Source organism: Mytilus californianus, unplaced genomic scaffold (genome assembly GCF_021869535.1).
Source record: "Mytilus californianus isolate M0D057914Y unplaced genomic scaffold, xbMytCali1.0.p SCAF_7, whole genome shotgun sequence".
Lineage (NCBI taxonomy): Eukaryota > Metazoa > Mollusca > Bivalvia > Mytilida > Mytilidae > Mytilus > Mytilus californianus.
In genome coordinates, this window is record NW_026262723.1 from 59229224 (window position 1) to 59246297 (window position 17074).

Sequence of the window (17074 nt, forward strand, 5' to 3'; positions counted from 1 at the left end):
GGTTATATTAGATAAATCTTAAAAGATACAATCAAGTTGTACAGTAAGTCCGTGCATTTTTATTGCGTAATTTTAATTTGAGGGACATATGGCAGGAATGAACTTACATGCCAGAGGTTTGTACAGAAAACTGTCATTAACAATACTAAGAAAATTATATAATTCTTTATCTGGGATGAGATCTTCCTCTATTTATAGGAATTCTCTATTTACACAGAAGTTGTCATTAAATGTAATTGGATATTCTGCATTTATCATGCTTTACACAAAAATAAGATCAAATTGCTGAAAGACCCCCTCCCTCCTAAATTATTGAAAGCTCTTTCTTGCATTAACCATCATATCTTGGTGTAAATTAGATACACCCAATCAGGCTAACCCTCTGATGTGTGTATCAAATACTTATCAATAAGTAAACTTTTTTATCCACATCAGTCTTTACAAAAGATTAAATCCGACACTTCACAGAAAATCTCCATATTTCTCTATCTGTAATTATTATTTCATTTTTAAGTAATTTTTTGTTTTGTATAATAATTACCAAAAATGACTTACTATCTTACAGAGTATCCAATCTACCTAAAAATCACTTTAGGAATAATCAGTATAAAGATTGGATTCAGTTGGATTGTTCAATTGTTTCAAAACTATAAATTTTAACTGCTAAAAATAAGACAAAATAGTTTATATACATGTAGCAAACTGACCCATGAAAATTTTCTATAGAAGGGGCATCTCCCAGTTAGAATACACACATGTACATGTATATATATATAAATACTTACACAATTATACACTTGTGGCATTTCTTCCTTGCCTGGTCAAGTGAGGTCTGACCAATCAAGTGTAAACATATATCTCTCACCATATCAAATTTCTGTTGATAACAGGATAACCTCATGTTTACACAGAGGAATAATCAGCTGGGATTATCTACAATGAAAGAAATATCAAATCCACTTTATGTGTTCAATATAAACCACTTAAAACATTTAAAACAATGGCTTTAAGTTTTATCATGCTTTTAAACACTTAAAGTATAGAGTAATAATAAACATTCTTGAAATTTTATTTTGAAACTGACACTTAAATGTTGTAAGCTATATGTAAAATTTAAATACATACAAAGTTATTCCTAGACAGCTAGACATGTATTTAGAAATTCTTCATTTTAATTAAGACACCAATTTTTAATAATTCAACATACCCTACCTTAACTAACTTCAAGACAATCCCACCTCAGGATATCACTTACTAATAACTGAATTTGACCAGACAGAATAAATTATCTTTACCAAATTGATTATGTCAAGCTACTTAAATAATATAAAACAACTAAAGTGTAGAAATATCATTAAAAATTTGTTCAAAATCAGAGAAAATAAGTACTGTACAGTAATCTATGGGTGGGGTGTGGGAATCATTTTTGCCGTTCCCGGATTCAGATAATGATATAAATTTGTATAACGGATCTCATCAAAGCCTCTGCAGATGTAGATTTATAAATATAAGGAAATGTGGTATGATAACCAGTTAGACAATTATCCAACAGAGATTAAATGGAGTCTGATGTATGTAAGGAACTAATAAAAAATCTAGGTCAATGTTCAACCTTTGACTTATGGTCATCTACCTTCACTAAACTTACAGCATACTTTGATTTCTAAGGAAATAAGCATAAGCTGATCTATAAAACTAAAAATGCATATCATCAGTTCTAAAAATAAGAAAACCTTCCTTCATATCCCTCGATCTCTTAATATCTTTTTTTATTTTTTCCATTTAAAAAAAAACTGTTCTGAGAGAGAATATGTATTCCTCAACTTTATTACAAAACAAAATACTGTAAATTCAGAAATTATTGCGTGCATTTATTATTGCGATTTTGTCATTTTAGACTAAAATGCGATTTAAATTTTTGTGATATTGAGAAAAATCCTGTTTAATTCATATAAAAAATTTCAAAATGCGAGTTTAAATTATTGCAATTATAACCCTGGTGCATTTTTCGCAATAATAAAAACAACGCAATAATTTCTGAATTTACAGTAATAACAAGAAATTAAGGGACTTGCAGCATATGTGATTTATAATTAAAATTAACACAGGTAAGAGTATCTTGAAATACTGATGTGGTAGAAAGTTACTGGTAGATTAATTTAGACACCAAGTAGAACAAATTTCAGTCTAAATCTTTATAGTCAATGAAGCACAGGACTATAGATTTGGTAAGAAATGTTAAAAAAAAAAGCATTTTATATGTTTGTAAACTGTACCCTCAAGGTCCCAGGAGCACATAAATAAAAAAGTGAATGAAGATGATTAAATCAATATGAACATATATTTGAGCAAGGGTTGCTTCCCCTGGTTCACTTGGACACAATCTCAGATTAAACTTTTGAAATATATGTAATCACTAAACATCATTTTAGGAATTTGTATGAGAAAGGATTTAAATAGGCAGCTGTGTCTTTATCCAATTCCTTTGTTAAAATATACATAATTTAGATAATACAATCTTTTGAATTTAATTAGCAAGCTTTATATTCAAGAAAAAATTTAAACTCAAAACGTTATCATATAAAAATGTGATCACATGAAATGTCTATTTTGGTAATAGGGGACACTTTCTCCAAGATGCTTTTTGAATATACAAACGTACATGAATAAAGATTAAATCATCTGAATAAACAGCTGTACTAGGAACCAAAGATGAGCCTGTTGTTTGCATATTGAAATTGTTGCAACATAACAATGAAATATTGTCGAAGGCTTTAAATGAGTTTCATTCCAACAATTTAAGTTTCCCATGCAACCAAAAGGGAGTTTTCTAATCATCCATCTAACCTAATTATAATAATTATAATATTCCATATAAGTTTCATGAAATTTGATCAAAGAACTATCTAAAATTGCACACTATGTGAACTGATAGACAGCAGTATACCATACTGCTTCCTGTCTGTGACACGCATGAACAAATTATTTCAAATTTGAAGATTAAATTCTCATATCTCTGGAATAGTCAACTCTTATAAGTTTGTAAATGAAAGGAGAGCTTAATTCCCCAATCCCAATTTTTACAAATGTATTCTTTAATTTTTCAGGCCATCATTATTTAGTCTGCAAACCCCTTCCTGACTCTCAGAAACTCAAAAAGTTGTTGTACCCATAATGATAATTGAGCTCAGGAATAAAATTAAACAAAATTGGTAAAGCATAAAATAAGGTAAAAAATTATCAGAATGACAAACTTTTTGTGGGTATAGTTGTCAGACTTATGACTGTAGATCATTTACAGACAAAAGTCAGACATTTAATAAAAGTACTTGATCATAACTTAATTAAATTCAGAGATGTGCAGCATATCAGTGATCACCTTATATGAACTACTTAGGACTATTCAGCCAGCATTAGTTGAAGGTCCTCTGATGACCTATAACTTTTCACATTGTTGTCCTTTGGTCATATATCAATAATTCTATTTGGACTTTTATCCATTTTTTTAAATCTTAATGATCTATCTGTATTTTCAAATACAAAATATTCACTTAATAAGTGATAAAATGTCAGGGTTATCTTTCTTTATCCAGTCTATAGATTAATAAAACAGGATTCAGAACTTCAATCTAGAATTGGACTCACAATTATATTATATCTACTTATATTACAGACGACAGTTAACCAATGCCTGGTAACTTTTCAATATGATAGAATCCCTAATAATTATATTGCTTAGAAACCTTGCAAAAATAAGATTTTGAGCAAGGGCAATAAACTTATAAACATAAAGGTCAACAATTAAGACTTAAAATTGTGTTGCTGTTTCAAACAGCTGATTTACAATGTACGGACTGGCAACATTATACCAATAAATGGAGATTCCATACAAATGTTTTAGGGAACAAGGACCAGCACAAAATCCTCAAACTGATGTTTTTTTTATCTGTAAAATGTAAATTTATAATACTATTACAAAAGATACAAACTAGATACCTTTATTTGCATGATGTTTTTTTGGCAAAAAATGCAAAATGATATAAATTAACATGCCAATAGTTTAAAGTCTTATTCTAAATTGTTTTAGCATTGTATATACGTAGTAAGCAGCATTTCCAGGAATCACATTAATTTATCTTGGTTTTTGATCAAATTGATAGTTGCACACAATTATTTCTGAATTTTCAGGACATGTACCTTACACATGAGGCACATGAGGGTGGGAATGGGAAAAAAATTTGTTTTCCCTTTGAAGCTAATAGTAGCCAAAAAATATACTGTGATGAGTGAAGAAAACATTTCTTGGTTCATTTCATGCTAATGGTAGTGAAAAGAAGGTTTTGGGTAATCAAGGCAAAACAAAATATTTATGTTTCCCGCTCCCTACTAACCCAAACTTTTAAAACCTACCCCATTACATTTAATGGGCATTTTTGGTTAAGCACTGTTAAAGTCAAACATTTTTTTGTAAAGCACTGTTCAAGTCTAAAATTTCCCTATATAGTCTATGTAAATAAACTCATCATAGATACCAGGATTAAAATTTTGCATACCAGACAAGCGTTTCATCTACAAAAAACTATCAAAAAAGTTAAAAAGGCCAAATAAAGGACCAAGTTGAAGAGCATTGAGGACCTTAAAATCTGAAAGGATTAGCCAAATACAGCTAAGGTAATCTATTTCAAAGGTAGAAAATCCTTAGTATTTTGAAAATTCAAAGTTTTAAAATATTCTAATAAATAAAATCATTTTACCTACCAACCTTCCCGATTTATTTCTACCAGTAGACAGGAAACAAGTATATATTTTTTTGGCCTAATGATGACGGTCTTGCCTACCCTCTTGCATGTCTATACTTACCTAAAGATGTGTTTTCATGAAAGCACTTATGTACATCACATGACATAATATGGCAAATTTCGTTGCACCTAGGAATAATATATAATAGACATTAATTTAAATTTTTGTATTACATACAATTTCATATACAATGTATTCTTTTTGCATAGCAAAACTGACATATTGCACCAAAATATCAAACCCCACCCCATGTTTGACTTACAATGCAACAACATTGAAAAGAAAGAATATATTGTATTAATTCTTGACACAAAATCTCTATACAAACTTCACAAAACCAAAAGCAAACATATGTTTTCATAATAAACTGATACTAGCACTACATGTAGATCCAATATTGGTTTTTGTGTTTGTTTTTTTTTAATTTCCCCAACATACTGGACCGTACTAGCAACATTTCAGATAAACAAAGTAAGTGCTCATTATTGAAGGCTGTATGGTGACCTATAGTTGATAACTTCTATGTCATTTGGTCTCTAGTGGAGAGTTGTTTCATTGGCAATCATACCACATCTTTTTATTTTTATATATATATACTGTTGCCTATATTCTCCCAAAGGTATCATCCATTGACCAGATAAATGGAACATCAAGCTGTTAATGTATCTGTTATTTTTCAATTTGTTCAAATCTTTAATCAATCCAGGAAAAATATTGACAAAACACTGTAAATGTCAATAAAAATAACCTTTTATTAAATCAACAGAAATATTCAAATATCAACATTTAAAACACCAAACAACTGATAAAAAATAGACATGTTTCAACAATTCACTGTATATCATGCCATGTTAATCAGTTTCCAATAAAAAAGATCTAAATTTCTATGAAACATTTCGAGAAATTTTAAATGGGAAGTAAGCAGCTCATATCATCAGCTTATCCAGGCACACAAGTAGTACTTGATTCAATACACTTCTTAAGATACTTCGATTAGTACTTGATACAAGACACTTCTTAAGATACTTCGAGTAGTACTTGATACAAGACACTTCTTAAGATACTTCGAGTAGTACTTGATACAAGACACTTCTTAAGATACTTCGAGTAGTACTTGATACAAGACACTTCTTAAGATACTTCGAGTAGTACTTGATACAAGACACTTCTTAAGATACTTCGAGTAGTACTTGATACAAGACACTTCTTAAGATACTTCGAGTAGTACTTGATACAAGACACTTCTTAAGATACTTCGAGTAGTACTTGATACAAGACACTTCTTAAGATACTTCGGACACATAAATTGATAAAGTGTTATTTTCATTTTATATGTTCAAGATTATAAGAAGGCATATGACAGGCTAGTAACCTTGGGTATGCTGCTATTTCTGACTGTATTACCTTAGTATGCAAAATGTAGTATATCTTTATAAGTGTAACAGATCTTTCTTCTCTTAGGTATCGATATTGTGTATCATCCATATTATCTCAAGGTGTTGGTCAAATATGTGATATGGAGTCAAAAACAGAGTTCCCCCCTTTCCACTATACAGGTGACATCAGATAATTTCACCAAATTTCAAAAAAAGTAATTTTTATTCTTTTCCAAATACTATACTGCCAAGGAGAGGGATTTCAAATTTGATGTATGATAAAATTACATCTAAACAGATATATTGTCTTTTTTTAACAGTAATATAAATATAAAGAGATTAATAATCCAAAATAAAATTGCTTCGTTGTTGGTGTAATAAGGGAAGCAACCCAATCACAAACAAAGAGAGTTTATGCAACTACATATTAAAGACAAGAAAAATAAAAAAAGTGTTCAAATGTCCCCTGTTTTGCACATATTTTACCTGTCCAAGACTCAAGGGGCAATAACTAAAAAAAAAAATTGTCTTTTAACTTTTAACTCACAAGAAATGTAGGCCAGAGATCACTAACAATGCTATTTTCCATTTACATATTTCTTTTTCCAAGGGGCATAACCCTTTTCAAAATAGTTGATCTGCACTGTTTTTTGAACTTGTCCAAGACGTCACATTGCTGAAATAAACCTTTGATATTCATTTCATAAATGCCTGACATTGACAAGAACTGTACACTTGAGAGCGCTTACAATGCAAGTTTCAATTGAATGTATATTTCCAAGGACATAACTCTTTTAAAAATTGTTGACCCCACTGATTTTTGAACAATTCCAAGACATTTTTTTTTTAAACCTATGATATAAATTTTATAAATATCTGGCCAGAATTGTTTACTTGAGAGTGCTTAGAATGCAATTTCCCAAAGAAATTTACATTGCTAAGGGATAACAAAATAACTGATCAGCACTGATTTTCAAGCTTGTCACAGACATTTCTAATATATGTCATGGGTGCATTTTCCCTTTCAGGTTATTAAAAGTATTTTTAGTACTTTTATTATTTTATATATATATGTATCTATCTTTATTCTCATGAAGTCAATGCATAACATCAGTACAGAGATAACAACAATAACTATTTACAATATATACAAAACAAGGGAGAGAGGTTACAAAAGTCACTAGCCAAGAGGACAAACATAAAGATTAATATTTTTTATAAATTTTCAGATTTCATATTCTAATTTTGCAATCAAAAGATTGTTTTCCATCAGGATTATATTTATTTACAGTTTTCTTATTTAATTTTAATTGAACTTTTCTAATTAAAATTAAATAAGAAAACTGTAAATAAATATAATCCTAATGGAAAACAATCTTTTGATTGCAAAATTAGAATATGAAATCTGAAAATGATAAAAGTACTAAAAATATTTTTAAAAACCTGAAAGGGAAAATGCACCCCTGGCATAAACCTTTTATATAAATTTCATAAAAACCATGAACTCTACAAGAAATGTAGGCTTGAGCGTGCTTACATTGCAATTTTCTATAAAATATACATTTCCAAGGGGAAGAACTCTTTTAAAAATAGTTGATCTGCAATGATTTTCATACTTGTTTGAGACATTGCTGATATAAACCAATGACACAATTTTTTTTTTTAGTCTTATTCTAACTTATAATCACATAGTGTTTAAAATCTTTTTTCCTTCATAAAATAAATCCACTAGTACATTTTGTAACTTAAACAGTTAATAATTGCTTACATCCACTTTATTTGAACTTTGGTGGGTAGTTGTCTCATTGGTAATCATACCTAATCTCCTTATAGATTATTACATGGCATTTTCCATATTGGTCCTGGTATCAGCCCTAGACTCCCATATCAAGCAAAAAAAGCAACCTTAAATTCGTTTCTGTGATACATTGTGCCATAGACGTTAGCCTGCTTTTGATTTATCGAACCTTTCTTTTAACTGGAGATATGTTTCATTTATAATATGTACATTGTATGTTTTTAGTAGCACACATATTTTTTTCATTTCAGTAATTATATTTTTACATGGTAATATTCCTTTTTCATCTTTTGAATACGTTTTCAAATTTTTAACTTATATTTGATAATTTTTAATAGCAATCTTATTTTAGACTTTTTTGGCTATTTATTTTACCAACTTTATTCAGTATAATTTTATTTTGATTCATTGATATATATATTCCACTTTTTTGTAAAAATTTCCACATTATTAATCCTTTTATCTAGAAAAGTTTTAACACTTAAATATTTATTTTGTGTGTTCATGTTTTATATTTTTATCACTGTCTGTGTGTATATTTTTTGTTTAACATGTGATGTAAAGCGCTTTGAGTAATATTGTTTTAGATTTAGCGCTATAGAAAAATTGTAATAATAATAATAATAATAATATGGGTTGAGGGTTGATACCAGGGTTTTTATGGAAAATGACATGTAATAATCTATTTATCACATATTTTCAAGTATGAGAAAAAAGAAAGCATATATCAAAATTATCTTTAATATTTTCAACAATTTAAAATTCAAAAAACATTTGAAGAAAAAAATTTTAAAAATGTTTTTGATTGACAGGTTACCGGAAGTCAAATTCGGGGGCACGATATGGGTTTTCGAGGGCTGTTATCGATATTGGCCCCTGAAGGGCAAATAACCAACCTTGACTTCCGGCTATTATTGACCATGCAAAAACATACATATTAGTACAAAATGTGTGATAATTATTTTTATATTAAGTTAATTACAATCCTCTGAATAGATTATCCACATTACCTTAACTGATTTTAAATATCTGGACTAGCTGCTGATATATACCCAGAATTAGTGTGATCCAGTGACAAATACAACCAGTAGAAAAACAAATTTAGGTTGGCATTTGACAAGTTTATTTCCATATCAACATTTCACACCAATTTTACACATAACTCATATAACCTACTGTCCTTATCACTTGATATATAAGAAGGGAAATGATAACATACATCATAACATTATAATTTATATGGTAATAATGTTTTTTATTTCTATTTTTTTTCAATATTAATATTTACCAGAATGTTTAATTATGAACTTTTATGCAGCAGCGTCCTTGTGAGAAAGGGAAAAACATTGAAGAGTTCAATTCTTCAGTGTTAGCAAAGGAGGTTATGAGGTAAATTTTTGTTCTTGATTTTCCACTGGTGAAGTTGTATGTTTCATATAGTGCATGGACACTGTGACTAATAGATAAAAGGACATGCAACTTAATTATTATTCAATTTATTGTCTCACAAAGTTTTATAGCAGTAAAAGGATGTTTTTTTTTTGGGTGCATTTCTCTGTTCCTGGCCATGGTTTCCTTTTTTTCAAACACTTCTTAGGATTGCATATTAATATTGATGAAAAGTATATGACATTGAAGATGAATGATTGTACTTAGAGCTAAATTTTCATTTCAATTATCTCGTTATTAAAATGTTATTCTGGTGTCAAAAGTTGGAAACTTTTTCATTTTCTAAGCAAATTATTCAAAAATTTCAATTCAAAAAGGTGCATCGTTTTTAAATTTTCATTTTTCCTGATAATTTATCATTAATTATTTTATATGGTTGGAAGGGGGACTTCTTATAGGGTGTTGTGATTTATTTTTCATTTACTTTTTATTTTATATGCTTTTCCAGGAAAAAGAATTTACCGGTATAAATGCATTATTCTCAAAGAATTTAAGTTAATGATTTTATTTATCAAGTGGGTGTTCATTCTTTAATAAAATAATTCATTTCCTGTATCTAAATAAACAAATAACATGCACTGCTAAAAAGACAATAAAAATGCAGAATAGACATACATAAATTGTATTGCATTATCACTATTACTCCCATTTCTACTGTAGATCGAAAGTTACAAGTAAATAAGTACATATGGGCCCCAGGACACTGAAAAAATTAAGTTAAGGATGTATTCTTCTGATGTTTCAGACTCGTTGAAATCTTGTTTGGGAATTATTTCCAAAATATGTGATACAAGTGGAAAATATCAATGAATTTAAAAAATATTATAATCAAACTCTGTGAAAAAAATTGTGTTCTTACAATAAGTAGTTTTTGAGTAATCAAATTTTCGAATTTTATAACCAATTCGATCAGTGTCATGAGCCAAAATGTTGAGAAAATGTGTGAGGGGTACAAAGGAATGATTTTACCAGATACATGTACATCCCATATCAATTTTTTTCTTTTCAAAATTCTTAGATATGTTTTTTTTCAATCATTTATAACAAAAAAGTTGAAATATGCTTTTTGATCTAAAAAAAGAGAAAAATATCAAATTGACAAAATTGACAGCATGGTCAATTTGACACGAACCAGCCTATAGTTTTTTTAAGTGAAATTTATTCAGATTTGTCCACTTCATCTTTAGTGAAAGTATGAAAAAAAGTTTAATTGTGAAACTGTGATTTTTTTCATGATATTAGCCCTAAAATGGGTAAAAATTGATAAAAAATGGGGGTACTTTCAAATGGCCGTAACATAAAAAGAAATGCACCACCATATGATTTTTTCTTCATCAATTACTTTCTTACAGTCACATAAAACCAAAAATCAGGTTAAGAAAAAAAGTTTAATTCAAGAAATGTTTTACTCCTCAGATGTGTACATCCTTAAACATTGTTGAATATAACTAGAAGTTTCAAGTCCCTTGTTATATTTCATATAAAAACATATTACTTTGAAGGCATTTGTGTTTGGTTTTACAAATCAGGTATTGAAAATGCAGAATTTTCTGCTCTATATTTGATTATTTAGTGACTGATTTGTCTGCATGTGTTTTGGTTTTTTCTTTATAATGTTAACACACTTATACTTATCTATGATTTTATTTTTGTTGAAATCAGAAACAGTCTTAAATCTATGGAATTTACAGCAAATTTCCTGACGTAATTTCAAACTTGTGATTGAATCATCAGAAAATGACAATTGTTCATTACAAAATGGGAACCAAATTAATGCACCTGTCCTAAGTCAGGAGCCTGTTGTTCAGTGGTTGTCGTTTGTTGGTGTGGTTCATAGGTGTTTCTAGTTTTTTATTTAAATTAGACCGTTGGTTTTCCTGTTTGAATTGTTTTACACTAGTCTTTTTGGGGCCATTTATAGCTTGCTGTTCGGGTGTGAGCCAAGGCTCAGTGTTGAAGGCCGTACTTTGACCTATAATTGTTTAACTTTTTCTACATTGTGACTGGGATGGACAGTTGTCTCATTGGCACTCATACCACATCTTCTTATTTAAATTAAACATATTACAGTTCTCCTTCTAGTGGTACCAAGTAAGAAGTTGATTAAAATCCAACTTGCCATGGCCTGAGACTATACATACCTGCAAACTTTTCAAAATTGTATGTGGGATTTTTAGCACAAGAGGACCTAATGCATACCTAATGCATGTCATTAACTATTATACCACATCTTTTTATTTCTATATTAATTAGGAAATCTATGGTTTTGAATGAGTTATAATACATGTGTTTAAATGTATTTTTACTCCTCTAAATGCCTTTTTTTTTGAGTATTTAGTCTAAGTAATTGTTTTTTATACAGGTCAGGTCAACACCTCTCATGGGGAATATCCCCAATATGCCCAATAAAGCAGGAAAGTTGGCAGGTACGACTCAGAAATGACCCACAATAGTTTTCACAAAAAATTACATGTGGTTTTATATGGAATCTGAGGCTGGGAATATTTAACTATCAATAAATCATAACCCAGTCCTGGGACTATTTCATCAATATATTTATCATATACAATCGGATTAAGGGGGTGCGCCCCGCCCCCTTTATTGAGCTTCATGTGCGATAGATGCATAGACTTTTTACAAGAATTACTCCAAACGTTGGCTTGCGAGCCCCCTCCCCTTTTCCCAAAAACATGGATCTGCACCCGAGATATTGGTCCCAACCTAGTCCAAATAATTATGACGTCTTGATATAGGCTTTTTAGGACTTAGGCGTCACAGAAAAAAAAATTGCTTTTCAAGATGTCATAATGAGGAACATTGGTCAATTATTCCCCTTTAATGATAACACTGGTGGCAGTGCTGTAGATCAGGTCCAACACGCACAGCATCTCTTATCTATAACCTATATATTTAGCATTACAGTGTGTTGATTACTTGTTTACAAGTTAAAATAATAAGTTTTTATTCACTAAAATGCCATTTTGTTGTGTACCTGCATGTTCTAATAGAGGTGGATAGACATGTGTTTCCATATTAAAAATGGGAAGTTAAAAAATGAAATGGGCAATTGCAATAAAACGAAATCAAAAGGATAAAACACACAAAGAATGGACACCTAACAAAAGAAGTGTAGTTTTCTATCATCTTTTTTTTCATGAGTGATAAAACATCAATAACAAGTTTTGGTGAATGAAAAGTATTCATATTCCAAAACATTATAATTAAATAAATATGATCTGCATGTTTTAAATATTTTTCTAAAAAAAAAAGTTAAAACATCTTTCATTTCAGCTACACATTTTTAATTTCTTTGATATTAATTTCTGATCTTAAATATGTACACAAAAAAATCACATGCTTGTTTTCTAGATCAAAACATTTTTCATTGTAGTTGAAAGTATAATGATGTTTTTTGGCTCAACACTTACTCCCCATTTACCTCAGACAAGTAAGGAACAGATTTAGGTGTGAACAGTTCATTTTGGAATGTATATGGGCATTTGATTACTGATACTATATTGTTTTCGGTTAATTCACCTGGAGAAGCAAATGTTGTGATCAAGTTTTCTCTGTCCTCAACTCCTTGAAAAAAACAAACTGTCATACCAAAACGAACTGCATTTATACATGTTTACTATGAGCCGTTGTGACTATACCAGCAGCACAGTCACAATTGGACACAATAATAAAGAGGTCTCTTTTTTTTCGCAAAACATCAACTTTGTATGAGATTTTTCTTTTCACTTAAGTATAACACTTTGAATTGACAAACAATAAGTCATTTTCGATTCCCAGTCGCAAGTATTTCAGGTATATTGTTGTACAACTGCTAAACTGTAGTACCTTGTATTTTTTGCTTTCGGTCCAGATTTACCTCTGTTGGTTTTGATGTAAAATGTACAAAGTCAAGTCCAAATTTTGCTTTCTGTCAAATATTCTTAACTAAGAGTCCTGAGAGATATTTTTTTTTATAGTTTTTTTGTTGAAAAACCCATCAATTTTTTATAAAGCTAGATTTGGTTTATAATTTGTCATATAGATGTATATAGTTTTAATTCTAATTACAAAGTCTAATTAATTAATACATTTATGAAATTAATTCCAATGAAAACCAAAACGAAAAATTCATTATAATTTGAATATTTTTGTAAATAAATTTAATTAAATATTCAGTAATGAATACATGTTTCTAAAAACTTCTCTATATTCCATTAGTTTTTAATGAAGAAAGACATGATAATAATGAATTTATATTTATATTTATAAATATATTTTAAACCTATCCTTCAATCAACTCTCTTAATTGTCTTCTTGTTACATCTGCACCTCTTAATTTCAATTGTTTTTCTTAGTTCAGGCAGTGTTCAATTACAAAACTTTTGACATTATATTGTATCATTAAAATATTTGAAATAGTTATAAAAATAAAAATTAAAACAAAACATCTTTATTAAGACTAAATTATCAGCATACACATGTATGTGTATCATGCCAATGAATGCATGCTGACTTCCTTATCATACAAACAGATGTTGTTGGACCTGATCTACCACAGCGCCACCTGTAATTAAGTGGGGATAATCTTCACCAATGTTCCTCATTGTTTTGGACTAGTCCCAGCCCAGTCTGAGGTTATATATCCTCGTATTATGCGTTTTCGTGCTATTAAGAATGCATAGTGACGTCACAATTTCCATTGAAAAGCATGCATAATACGACCTACGAAAACATATGATCTGACCATAGACTTATATATAGTTGAAAATTAAAAGACGAACTTAACACTTAATCCACAGGATATGTGTGTGATGATTTGATTTTTTTGTTTTGTATACATTTTTAAAGTTTTTAAAAAGCTCACTAATGCATTTGTTTACATGTTTGGTATCATTGAAATAAAGTTTTGCAGCAAAGAACACTAAATTGAAAATCGTAAGAGTGCTGTCCCCTTGAAATAAATCATTTAAATGACTAAGAATTTAAACTACCAATGAATTACATAAAGCATGCTTGTGATAATGATTCATCAAACGCTAGAGGGCGTGGGTACTCCAAATCTGGTTTTCCCCATATGGTCGTATACGGACATAAACAACAAGATTTCTGGGTTTTCCAAGCTAAGAAGAGATTCACTGTAAAATTAATGTTTTCAAGAAAGTTTTGGTAAGCTTTATAAAGGCTATGTCAACCTATGAAATGGCCAGCTCATCCCCACTTTTACATACATTTCCACGGTTTTTCCATAATGACATTGTTACTAAAAATAGCCAGATTATAGACATTCTTGTGGAAAACAAATTTATTGTGTATCTCTGCGCGTTCAGATTCTTTTAGAGATATAACAAAGTTACACAAAGCAGTATCAAATTTGATAACCAATAAAAGAACTTTACTTGAGAGTAATCCTGACAGTCAACAATAATTGTCCATATTATCTTTGCTTGTAATTTACTTTTTGTATTATACAAAATAAACAATATTCAAAGATAAGAAAAAGAAAGTAGAACATATTCTTGAACACGTTGAAATGGTACTGAAATGCTGACAGTTTTTTCAACTTTGTTTATTTGAGAAACCCACAAAAGTTTCAATTCTGTGTTTATTTTGTGGATGTACATGTATCCTTGTTTACTGCATAGTTCCACAAATTTAATTTTGAATCCATACTTATTCATAAAAAATTGGTTTGAACCACCCTCTATATGATTCAAGATTTTGTAATTATGGTAATGAAGAGTATTTAAATCACACATGCTTTACAACAAATCCATAAAATTGAATACATGTAACTGATATTTTATATTATTTCTCCACATTTTAGATCAATTCGACAAAATTCCATGCTCAAAATGCATTTTGTAAGAAATTAATGCCACAGACACATTTGAATTGCTTATTTTTATAAGTCAACATTATGTGAAAGTCTCGCGTTACGTTTTCACAAATTTTACTTTAAAAGAGAGTGAAAGATATCAAAGGGATATTCAAACTAATCGAAAATAAACGGCATGTACTAAAAGGTTGAGTGGAGTGGAGTGGAGTGGTGGAGTGGTGGAGTGGAGTGCTGGAGTGGAGTGGTGGCGTGGAGTCATGGAGTGAAAACATGAAAGTTAGAAAATGGAGTGTAGTTGAGTTGTTGGGTCAATAGTTTTAAAATTAAACCAATTTATAAGATATGTTTTTATAGCTTTAAAAATCATAGAATGAATTTGGATGTTTGGTCTCAACAACGTCCAACTGCATTCATGTACATTGTACCAATATAATTCACCTTGGATGTGTCATAGGTATGATTTAAGGTTATATCTCCAAACATGCAGTCTAGGTCGCACACACATTTAAAGATGTCCTGAAATGTGTAAGATGCACCACGAGGGCGTTAGCCTGAGTAGGTGTATCTAATTTACACCCCAAAATATTATGATTAATGTTAAATGATAGATATCTATAACTTAGGAGGGGGCCTTTCAGCAATTTTACCTTAGTTAACAACATTCTGGTGTAAATATTTTTACTTGCAAAGCAAAGTTTAAGTTATAAACTTCAAGTATATACAAAACAACAGCATAAACAGAACAGTTCTTTGCAAGAAAAACGACACTTGGTTTCTGTATGTTTCATTTGCAAAAGATATGAATTTGCTTATTTGGTAAAGGATCTATTTATCTATGGAGATCAATATATCATTCATTTAAGTTAATTTTAAATCAAGAATAAAAAATTTGTCTGTTTGACATAAATTATATAGTTTTATTCGATGATGATCAATTAATGATTTTTTTTATACATTTCAATATTTAAGAATCTTGTCATTCACATGAAATGTAGCACATCAGATTCATGGGATAATCTTTTAAACATTTAGGTCACGTCCGAAAATTAGAGTTATACTGTTATAGTAATATTATAGTAATGACAGTTTTATGGGTTCTATTGACAGGTGACGGTGGTTAGAGACATTGTCGTTATCTATTTATAATTGGAAGAAACAAAATATTTTAAAAAGTACAGTCATTAAATTAACATGATAAAATCAAAGTGAAAATGTTGATTGATAATTAAGTTTTATTATATATTGGTCCCTTGTTAACAAAAATATTAATAATTTTAATATCTTTATTGACTAGATGATTTTTCAGTCACTAGTTATCAAATATTATTAAAAAAATGAAAACAATACGTTACATAAATTTCATGCGTCCAAAGCTCTTTTCTGCTTCTGTTTGACTCTGACAGACTTTGCAGGGAATAAGACATACATTTTTTTAACTAGGGGCTAAACCTGCCACAATGTGAAAATTAACAAAAGCACTATGGGCATTTCAATAAAAGTTTTGTGAGCTCGTCCAAAATTTTAGTAGCATAGGCTACTGGGCCCTTGTTAATCCTTTTCCCTGCTTAGTATATCGTATTAAATACATTTTGTCAATGCTCAAGTTTATTATTTCCATAAAATTATAAGAATTGGAAGAGCAATAAAATACACAATATTGAAGTTTCAGATATCATACATAATTATATGTAGATTATTACAAGAAATATATTTTATGAATTAATTTGTATAACTTATGGGTGTTGTTATTGTTTCAATTGAAAGTGTCTAGAGACAATTGAATGCAGACGTTTTCGTTCACTGATATTTGAAACAATG

At 29.5% G+C, this 17074-nt stretch overlaps 2 protein-coding genes across 6 annotated transcripts in view; one reads left to right on the forward strand and one right to left on the reverse strand.

The window, feature by feature from the left end:
- LOC127707614 (chondroitin sulfate N-acetylgalactosaminyltransferase 2-like) overlaps positions 1 to 4919 on the reverse strand; it is a 54787-nt gene extending 49868 nt beyond the window's left edge. For 3 of the 5 annotated variants that reach the window (XM_052212223.1, XM_052212228.1, XM_052212222.1), the window contains exons 1-2: positions 4861 to 4919; positions 786 to 933 (exon numbers count right to left, since the gene is read on the reverse strand). The gene's annotated coding sequence lies outside the window, so the exon portion shown is untranslated. Of the gene's footprint in view, positions 1 to 555; positions 582 to 785; positions 934 to 4860 lie in introns of those variants that run through there. The other 2 variants (XM_052212226.1, XM_052212224.1) reach the window with 2 other exon arrangements.
- Positions 4920 to 14455: 9536 nt separating this feature from the next.
- The window catches only part of LOC127707607 (nuclear factor NF-kappa-B p105 subunit-like), a 79099-nt gene continuing 76480 nt past the window's right edge, over positions 14456 to 17074 (forward strand). The window contains exon 1 of the mRNA XM_052212208.1: positions 14456 to 14586. The gene's annotated coding sequence lies outside the window, so the exon portion shown is untranslated. The remainder of the gene's footprint in view (positions 14587 to 17074) is intronic.